The following is an 11,259-nucleotide window of genomic DNA, read 5'->3' as shown; positions in this document are numbered from 1 at the left end:
TGGAATCATACAATATGTATTGTATGATGGATGAGAATTTTCATCTTTGGAAAATTAAGACTGATTCCTTATGTGAACAAGGATAGGACTAAAGGGATCGAGTACACATGCTTGTGCACTGGTCAAGTCCACCACAAAGATTGATAATACTATTCGTCATGATTTGCTAATGCTTAGTAAATATGGTTATACTTACAAGTTTAAGTATAATTCTGAAGCATTGAAAAGTTTTCAATGTGTGACAGAACGAATGGGAAAGAATCAAATTAGACAGAAAGATAAAAGTTTCTCAAATCTGAAAAGATGGGAGAGTACTTTAGTATCGTGTTATATGATCATCTTAATGATTAAGATACCATATCACAATTGATTCTCTAAGGACATCTTAGTGCATTCTTATGGCTAAGAAGAGGAGTCATGAATTGTTGGATTGGTTAAAATCAAGAAGATGAATCATACTTCGTTCCAAAACAAAGTCTTAGAGTCATACTCCAAGATTATAACCTTGAGTGACATAAAGTAAGGTTTAAAAAACTTATCAAATGTAGTGTAAAATGTTTTCTACTCTTCTACATTTGAAATTGGTAGGTTGTGATGTCTTGGATAAGACAAAGACCAACTAAGACCAATTGTGTGAAATGTTTATCTTGATAAGAATCCGCACTATCCCTTGAATATTTGTTTTGTCATGAAATGGTTCTTGACAAGAGAGTCTTATATGTCAAGAGGACAGTGGGAGTCTTAAAGGTCTTGAAAGTTTCAAGAGCTAATCAAGGATAAAACCTATAGTTTATCACTAGCACACGACTTGAGGTTTGTAACCTATCGTGTTGACATAACTCTTGTTTCTGTGCCTATTCCGGTAAAGTTGAGTATGTATATGAGTTATGTGAGCTCTTAATTGTGTGCATAACAGCTTGGAAGCAATGGTGGGGCCTTGTGTTGGATAAGGTGTCTAAGTCCATAACTTATTTGGTATATACTTGACCCGACCCGGCATGGTCCATTTGGGTTGCATCTCATCCAAACTATTTATGGATAATTTTATGAGAGTTATACACATACGATTATTAATATATTATAAGTTATAATATATTAATATGAAGTCATGTTATTTAATTAGTCTTAGTCTTAAATTAATTATGAATTAATTTAGAGATTAAAAGGAAGACTAATTAATTGTGGGCTATTATATTTTATATAGTGTGGGCTAATACTCATTTGTTAATGGGCTAAGCTAATATGGAAGTCCATGGATGATCCTTGGAGCTTTTAACCCATGGATCCTTGGAAAAGGAAAGGTCATGGGTTATTAGGGTTTCACCCTAACCATGCACACTATATAAGCATGCTTATGGAGCATGAAATGGTGCCTAAGTGTAACTAGTGAACTAGTGTGTGTGAGCTTGTGTGTGGCCGAAACATACAAGTGTATATACTCTCTCAAAGTTTTCCAAGAGTTTGTGGTGTTTTGTGATTCCATTTGAGGCATTCACACTATTGGTGCTTGGCCCTCAAATTCCTTAAGAATCAAACTCATAAAAAAGGTATGTAATCTCTTCTAACTCTTTTATGTTTAAAAGTACCCCATGCCATGTTAGATAGGTTATGAACCTTGGAAAATTATTATTTTGCATGTATTTAGACAAACATAGATCCAAGGTTTATTAGGGTTGCATGCACACTTAGGAAGTGTTAGATTGCTCAAAACCCAATAGTGGTATCAGAGCCTAGGTTTGCTTGTTTGAATACTTGATGCAAATTGCTGAAAATCGAAGATTTTATGCTGTCTGCACAGCTGACTCGCCGAGTCCATGAAGGGACTCGACGAGTCCAAGGCAAAACTCATCCAACTCGGCGAGTTGGTTCATGCACTCGACGAGTTGGACCCCCAGACAGCATATCTTCGAGTTTTGGTGTTGGAATTGGTCTAGAATCATTACCTTAAATTGTTTTGGATTCATAAAAGTTGTTTTTGATGTGGTAATGATGATGGTGGACCAATTTCAAAGTTATAATCAAAATTTCAAGTTTATATGTGTTCATATGATTCTTGAAATTGTTGATGTGGATGTTCATGTTCATATGAGTTTTGTTAGATCATAGGAATTATTTGCAAATTGTTTGTTGGTTAATTCTTGATCTTAATGTGTTTTAATGGAATTCTTAATTTATCCTCAAGTTATGGAATTCCAAGAGTTTTCTTTTAAATGTTTTTTTTAAGAAATCATAAGTTACATTTTTGAAGAGTTTTTCTAATAAATGCTTTTATGGACTTCATAACTTGTCCTCAAGTTATGGATTTCCAAGGGACTCTTCATTAAAAGTATTAAACACTTAATTAAAACTCATAAGTTATGAATATCCAAAAGTTTATGAATTGTTCAAAACTTTCCCTCAAGTTTTGGAATTTGGAAAAGTTTCACACACTTTAATAAACTTTAATTCCAACACTTAGAATTTAAAAGTTAAAATTCAACACTTATACTATTATAACATTAATGGTTAATTATATATATATATATATATATATATATATATATATATATATATATATATATATATGTAAGAACAAGTCGTTCTACCGTTAGTAGGCCTCATTCACGAAGCCGGTCTATAAGGTGGGTATAAGGTTGTTGCCTATAAAATGACGACTTAATGGGTGTCCACTCTCACCCACCGCTTGCTTGATCGGTGGAGGGTCGTTAGCTAAACGGGTAGGACAATGACTTTAAATTCTCATTAAAAGTATAATGATTATTATAAAGTAACTAAATATTTTTTTATTTAATTCCCAATCTTAGTTACTTTAGGAAAAATGAGAATTTGGTGCTAGCCCATGGAATTCACACTTTGTACCTTACCAAGTCGTTGGTGGAGCGTGTGTGGTTAACCGACACACTAACTTGGACTAGTAAGGACCATGAAGGGTGACTTAATGTATGTCATAGATCAATGGAGCGTGTGTGGTTAACCGACACATTGATTAGGTGATAATATTAAGGGTACCAAGTGAATTGGTATGGTTATTCACACCTTGTTTTGTGATCCTCGGCATCCCAGTCACAAAATTTGAGAGGGCACACTCGAGATTGAAACATGCCATTAAAAAGTTCAATGAATCTCAAAAGATCTAGGAATTTCAAATCCAATTAAAACCTAATAAATTATTTCGTTTTTCATGGTGGAAATTGGTGAATCGTCATTCGCCTACCTTCAAATATTTTATAACTTGGATTACGGCATCCCTCTTCCAAGTTATAAAATATTGTGTTGGGTCCTAGCCTTAATATTTCATATTGGGTGTTATATTAAGGATTTTGAATCAACTAACTTGATTTTCTCCCATTATAGATGTCTGGTTCAGACAACTATGATCTTCCCAAATCTCTTGAAGATGGTGTCCCTCAACATCATGCTTCACTTCCTCCACCTTCTCCAATTATTCTCCCTCACCCACAAGTTCTTGAAAAGTTTAAAGTCACTCAATCCCTATTGGCAGGCTTAGTCTATGTGTGCTCACATCTTAGAGATAAAGTCACATATTGACAAGCCGGGAGAGTTGGGTGTCAAAGTCTCGTGAAAGTTGGATGTTCTATCACTTTCTTAGTAACATAGTGAGTCTCTTTGGGACTACTATGAGACAGACTATGACATGACCCTTAATGGTCTTATCTATTTGCTTGGTGTTGTGGAATCAGCAATGATTTGGAACACCAGTAAAGAAAATTTGATTAAAAGAAAAACTTTCCAAGTCTTAAATGGACATTAACAATGGTAGCATTGGATATCTAGAAAAAGATTTCTCTTCCCAATGAAAAGGGATCGGCCATAGTCAACTCGGTTGACCAAATGGTAAAGAGAAAGGTTAAGTCTGAGATAGTCTCATGTGCCATTACCAAAGAGTCCATGTGTTTTGTTGCCAAAGGAAGGGGAATTGGTTGCGAAGCTGCCCTATTCACCTGAAAGGTCATAAGGTTGATCAAGTCAAGAGGTTTGACTCTACTTCGGGTAAAGTCCATTGTCTAACTCTATTAAGTTCCTATTTGGAGATTCTTATTACATAATGTGAATGGGTCACATGCTGATGTTTTAAGAATCAAAGAAAAGATAGGAAGCTTAAAGTAAGTATATGTTGATTCTGATTGCGAAGGTGGGTTTTGATCGCATGGTTCGGTAATCAGAATTTTGAGTTGTTGCTTAAGAGTTATAATATATTGCTTATGAATAGATAACAACAAGGTTTTCATGTGGATTGTAAGGATAAGTTTTTCCGCAAAGTTTTAAAATAAAAGAAAAAAGGGTTTTAATTTTATTTATTTTAAAAATATCCTTACAATGGCATTTGTGGAAAATTGTTGCTTATATGTTTCCAGTAATAGCAATATTGGAAAGTGGATTTGATTTTTTCATTTGTGGTAGTGTCTGAATTTACCAAATGAAGAAAGTTTTTCATCACCCAAGTTTCAATTGGACAGAAACTTGGAATCATACAAGTTGTATTGTATGATAAATGAGAATTTTCATCTTTGAAAATTAAGACTAATTCTTTGATCACATGTATATGTGAGTCAATTGAAGGACTAAGGAATTAGGTACACTGGGTGTGCGTTGGTCAAGGTCCACCACAAAGATTGATTTTGTCACACCCCCAAACCAAGGATGGCGGAAACGTCTGGGGGTGGAGGACTTCATGTACAGTATCACAACAACGTGTATAATAGTGCTCAAAGTAAAAACAACCACCATATATATAATTGCAAAAGTTACACCAAAGTATATGTTTACATGTTTCAAAAGCAATTACATTATGATGACAAAATAATTTGTTGACGGTTTAGCGTCCCATCCTCAAAGCGATGAAGTTTTCCTGTTTCACTGATTTCCTGAGAATACAAGTAGTTTTAAAGAGTGTCAACACAAAGGTTGGTGAGTTCATAAGAGTTTTGTTTGAAGTAGAAACCGTTTTTCCTTGTAAAATCGATTTAGTTTGATTTCCAGAAAATCCAGTAATTTCTTAGTTAAGTATGAATAGAAATAATCCTACATGATGCTGTAATGAACCCTAGAGTAATCCGTAGAATTCCTCTATAATCGTCCAACATATAAAGTTATATAAGGTTTAACTTAGATAAAACGTTGAATATAGTGGGTCTGCCCTAGGTCCACAACCCAACGAGGAACAGGAGATGAGGCGGGCACCACCAATTCTAGGCCAATCAAGACTAAATTCTTATATGACTCAACATATACGCTCAGCGACTATAGTTGAAGTCTAACTATTTTAGAGGAAGTGTAGTTTTAATATCATAATAACTTTGTATAGAGACCCGGTACTTTGTATTTGTACCCCTTTTTGTATAGAGACCCGGTACTTTGTATTTGTACCCATAGAGATAAAAGGTGATTTTAAATCGACATAAAACTCATTTAGGTTTTAAAAATAAAATCCCGTAAACTTATGGATTGTTCCCTATGTGAGCCGTTATAATCATACTATGACTATGTGAACCTGCCACGACGTTCTCAGTGTCGCGAAAAATGAAATGACATTTGTCACCCGTAGACCTGCAGGTCCAACTGTAGCTAGCAGCAAGGTGTGGGGTGTCAATCCCAATATAGATCTATATACAAGTATCACGTTCTCCCTCAAGGAGATTCTGATTATAACTACCAGGAATTATATCCCGCACTCGGACGTACGGGGAGAGAGAGAGAGAGAAAAATAGAGAAACTCACAATATAGGATAACAAGTTTACGTGAAATGTGTGTGAATATAATATTTCTTGTATGAATGTACCCTTCTTGTACGAGTGCGTAGAGTGATGTATCATAAACTATACCTATTATAGTTTATCTAAAAATGTATGTAATATGTATGAACTCTTTTATGGAAATGTATTAGTGTTTTGAATTTATCAAACTATACTTTTTATAGTTGAATAGTACGTGTTCCAAAATGATTGAATAATATTTAATATGAATGTCTTAGTTTCAGTTCATAATGATAAACTAGCAAGGAAACACATTCAAATATTAGAACTTATGATTATACACTTTGCTCAACATAATACAAAGTGTTATGATATTTACATGCTGTTGGCAAAATTTAGCAATTCTGCCCTGTTTTGGAAAAATCATAGAAATATCATACGAAGTCGAAAACTCGATCCGTAAATTCTGAGAGTACAAAAAATGTGTCTAGTTTGCTCATAATTTTTATCACAATTTATAATGACCTCTAACTTGGGTGAAAAAGTCCATAATCACAGACTGGTCCGGATTGTTGTTTGAAATGATAGGCAGTTTTGTAAAAATCACCATAAATTGTAGAAAAATCGTATGGAGATGTGCAAGTAGCCATTTTAAAGCTAAAAACTTGAACTATTTGCACCTTGTACAGTTTTGAAAACAAAAATGTTTAAGATGCCCAAAACAGTCCGTGAATGAAGTTGAACTTTTCTGATGAAGGCTGTTAGAAAAATTTAGATATGTTCTTAGTGTTTTAACTTGTATCCCCCCCCCCCTGAAAACTTGAGAAAACATGAAAATGTAGGGGTATGAACTCACCTTAAGTGATTCCAGTAGATAAGTGTTGAAGAAGGAAAGTGTTCAACCCAAGAACACTTGAAGAATCACTTGAAGATTCGAAGATCTAACACAATTATGAGAGAGTTTGTCTAAGATATCCATGATTTGAGTGGAAATAAATGAGATAATCATAAAGAGAATGGATTATGCTTACCAAATGTGGAGGAAAAACTCAAGATCAGCCCTTGAATCTCGAATTTCTAGAGAGAGAAAGTGAGAGAGGAAAGAGTTTGATCTTCTTGTGAAATGAGAGCAAATGAGAGAAGTGAGGAGAGAGGATGAATGATCAGCCCTCAAAAACGTGGGGAGGAGGGATAATTGAGTGGAAAAGACATTGATGTGACCTAGGTAAGGTGGAGAGGTGTGGTTAGTCAAAGAGTGGGTGTGGGGTGGTTGCTTGTGACTTTGGATAAGGCAAAGTCAACACTCCACCTTTAATAATTCATCCATTTGATTTTTATTATTTAAATAATGATTTTCATCAAAATATGTTTAAATTATGAATATTTAGAGTTTATAATGTTAAAATATAATTTCTGGAGAAAATCCCGCTTTAAAATCATGAAAAACGGGCTTAAAATGTCAAAAATATCAAAAATGGGCTAAAAGTGGCAATTATGCGAAATCTGGCCGAGTCTCGGCCTTCTGGTGCTGAACCGAGAGAGAGGGAGGCAGAAACCGAGAGAAGAAGAGAAGGAGGGAAGAAGCCGAGAGGGGAGAAGGGAGAGGGTAGGAACCGAGAGGTGGAAGGGGACAGAGAGGCGCGCGAACAGAGAGCGAGTTAGCGAACAGAGAGCGAGTAGCGAACAGAGAGGCGGAGGCGGACCGAGAGGAAGAATAGCGGACAGAGAGTGGGACGGACCGAGAGGCACCGAGAGGGACCGACCGCTCGGTTGTGAACAGTACTCTCGGTTCCGGTTCTTGCTTCTTGGGCTCGGTCTCGGTTCGGTTCAGCATCAGGAGGGTTCGGCTCTACTTTCGGTTTCGGGTACTTGCTTCTTGCTCTCGGTTTCGGTTCTCTTGGCCACCAGAGGCTCGGTCTCTGGTCTCTTGGCCACCAGAGGCTCGGTCTCTGGTCCTAAGAAGCCTCTCATTCCGGTTTCGGTTCCTAAAGCCTATTTTTCTCGTTTTCGCCCCGTTTTAAGCCGTTTTTGACCCGGTTAAGGGCCGGAATGACCCGAATGATTCCAAAAAGTTACGGGAAACTTTTGAGAGAGATTTGGGAGAGATTTCTCACACTTGGAGAGATTTGGGAGAGATTTGACATTCTTGGAGAGATTTCTCATACAAAGAGATATTTGAGAGAGATTTCACATACTTAGAGGGATTTGGGAGAGATTTGACATTCTTGGAGAGATTTCTCATACAAAGAGATATTTGAGAGAGATTTCACATACTTAGAGGGATTTGGGAGAGATTTGACATTCTTGGAGAGATTTCTCATACAGAGAGATATTTGGGAGAGATTTCACATACGTGGAGAGATTTGGGAGAGGTTTGACATTCTTAGAGAGATTTCTCATACAAAGAGATATTTGAGAGAGATTTCACATACTTAGAGGGATTTGGGAGAGATTTGACATTCTTGGAGAGATTTCTCATACAGAGAGATATTTGGGAGAGATTTCACATACGTGGAGAGATTTGGGAGAGATTTGACATTCTTGGAGAGATTTATCATACAGAGAGATATTTGGGAGAGATTTCACACACTTGGAGCGATTAGGGAGAGATTTGACATAGTCAGAGATAGAGTGAAAACGATTGAGAGGGGATCCATGTGTGACAAATGTGAGTGTCCGGCATCGCAATGCATGGTTCGTAAACCCTGTTAAGCCTTGATTAAGGATCTTACACATTCCCGATGAGTATGCATCATTGTTTTATCAGTTTGGCTCGCCACGTAGTACAGTTTTTAGGTTAAAGAGATCTAGTTGTACGTACTTTTCGATTCATGTTTTCTTATTAGAGTAGCGACTTGTTTAGTAGATACTGAGCGTAAGTCCAAGTACACAAGGGTCAGTTGAGCTGACCGGTTTGACTTGTTGACTTGATTTGACTTTGAATTGACCGGAATTTGACGGTTGTCACAGATTTGTCATGATTTACTAAAGATTAGTAAATATGATTATACTTATGAGGTTAAGTATTATTCTGTAACATTGGAAAGGTTACAATGTATGACAAAACAAATGAGAAAAATCAAATTAGGCAGAAAGATAAAAGTTTCTCAAATCTGAAAGGGAGAGTACTTTAGTATCATATTTCATGATTATCTTAATGATTATGAAACCATATCACAAATTCATACTCTAAGGACGTCTTAGTGCATTGTTATGGCTAAGAAGAGAGGTCATGAATTGTTGGATTGGTAAAAATCAAGAAGATGAGTCATACTTCGTTCCAAAAAAATTCTTAGAGTCACACTCCAAGATTGTAACCTTGAGTGACATAAAGGAAGATTTATGAACACTAGTCAAATGTAAGAGTAAAATGGTTTCTACTCTTGTACATTTGAGATTGGTAAGTTGTGATGTCTTGGATAAGACAAAGACCAACTAAGACCAATTGTGTGAAGTGTTAGTCTTGATAAGAATCCGCACTATCCCTTGAATATTTGTTTTGTCGAGGAATGGTTCTTGACTGGGGAAACATATATGTCAAGGGGACAGTGGGAACCTTAAAGATCCTGAAAGAGTTTCAAGATTTAATCAAGAGTAAAACCTGTAATTTATCACTAGCACGCGACTTAAGGTTTGCAACCTATCGTATTGACATAATTCTTATTTCTGTACCTACTTCAAATAAGTTGAATTTGCATGTGAGTTATTAGAGTTCAACTTGGAAGCATTGGTGGGCCTTGTGCTACCAAGGTGACAAGAAACTAAGATTGAACAAGTTTAATCCATGTAAGGCTGAATTTGTCACTAACCTTATCTTGTGATTATGGTTTTGACATATTCACATGGATAGGAACTCATACACTATAAAATCTAAGTGTCATAAGGTTTCTCTCCGATTCATGAAAATGATGGTGAGGAAACGCTTTCACTAAGTAGATTTTAAGTAGATAGCAATTGTGTTATTTGCATTTTCAAAAGTTGTTAGTGGAGCGCGTGTGGTTAACCGGCACACTAACATCGACTTGTGAGAAATGGCAAAGGCCTAAGCAATTGAGACTATGAGTACGACATCCCTTTTCATAGTTCTAAAAATTGTTTAGACACATATGTGAGCTATCTAAGAAAGGGTCTATGAATCTAAATTTCAGAAATCCAGTAGATTTCTGGAAATATGTCAGAGCTAGTGGGAGCATAAGTGTTATGCTGATAATCATCATGTTAGTGGGAGCATGATTATTACGCTTAGTATTGCAAGTCAGCAATGTTAATTATAGAAAAACAAAAGTTTCAATTCGTGAAGTTGCAGGGGTTGAAATAATTGTTTTGTTATAATTAAGGGAGAGGAAACTATACTTCATTTCAATTCTAGAAGCTTAGATTGAGATTTTAATCATTTTTAGTCAAGAATATATATGAATTTTGTGTTGGAATGGTTCAAACTTGAGGAAATTCTATATATATTGCGTTCTCAAAATTCAATTATGACTACGGCATCCCTCTTCATAGTTAAAATTTGAAAACATGGCAAATAAAAATATTGTAGCAAAAGACTGGTCTAGTATCATGTCTTTATGTGAGACATCATGAATCGTGTCCCATATGCTTCGGATATAGGATCGATTTCATGTGCTATAATATTCATCCTATCTAAATTTTCCAAATGCTCAGGGCATTTACAAGGGAAAAGCCTAGAACTGGATATGACTAAAGTGATTAAGCAATTGTCGAGGACAATCTGAAGGTTTGCCAAAGATTGGTTGCTCAGGGACATTTGGAAGTATAGTGTTAATTTTGGCAGGACCATATTGACATTTTCTGAAAAGAGGTAACTCTTGTTCAGAAGTGATAGTCAAAATGGGACTATGGAAATGTCTCCATAGGAGGAAGTTATTCAATCTGTGTAACATTAGAAAAACTTAATGCAAGAAGGATGTTCAAAGCAATGTACTTTGAATATGAGACTTCGTTTCCATAGAGTTGATCTCCTTTGGAATCCTCTATAATGACTGATGACAAGGTTTTGGTGACCTTGCGCATAATCATTTTGAGAAGAACAATGCATATAAGTTTAAAATCTAACAGATTTTTGGTAAATGGTAGAAATTAGAAATTCTTACATTTACAATAAGGTTTTGGGATTGTGAAATAAGTATCAATGGAATCATGTTCAATTGATCTACATCACAATGTAAGGATCATAGACAAACATAGTGTGCACACTTGGGGTATGGCATAACTATTGTTTAGAAAACAAAGTGTACATGCTAGGAGCATGGGACGACCGTTGTTTTTATTCAAGTCTTAAGTTGATTATTTGAAACATTGAATAATGTGTAATCAATATGGTGATAAATAAAAGGTGGTTCTATTTATATTCAAAAAAGGGTTCTGAGACCATATTGGATTCGATTATTATTGTGTTTCACTTTGCATGTTTTGACTTCCAAAATAGCTAGGTTATTCTTTCCAAATGACTAAGTTATTTAAACACTCCACAGTCGTTCATATGTTGGAAGTAGGTATGAATCGAGACTGTCATGAATC

Source organism: Lactuca saligna, chromosome 5 (genome assembly GCF_052625555.1).
Source record: "Lactuca saligna cultivar CGN05327 chromosome 5, ASM5262555v1, whole genome shotgun sequence".
NCBI classification, from domain to species: Eukaryota; Viridiplantae; Streptophyta; class Magnoliopsida; order Asterales; family Asteraceae; genus Lactuca; species Lactuca saligna.
This window is presented reverse-complemented; position numbering follows the sequence as displayed.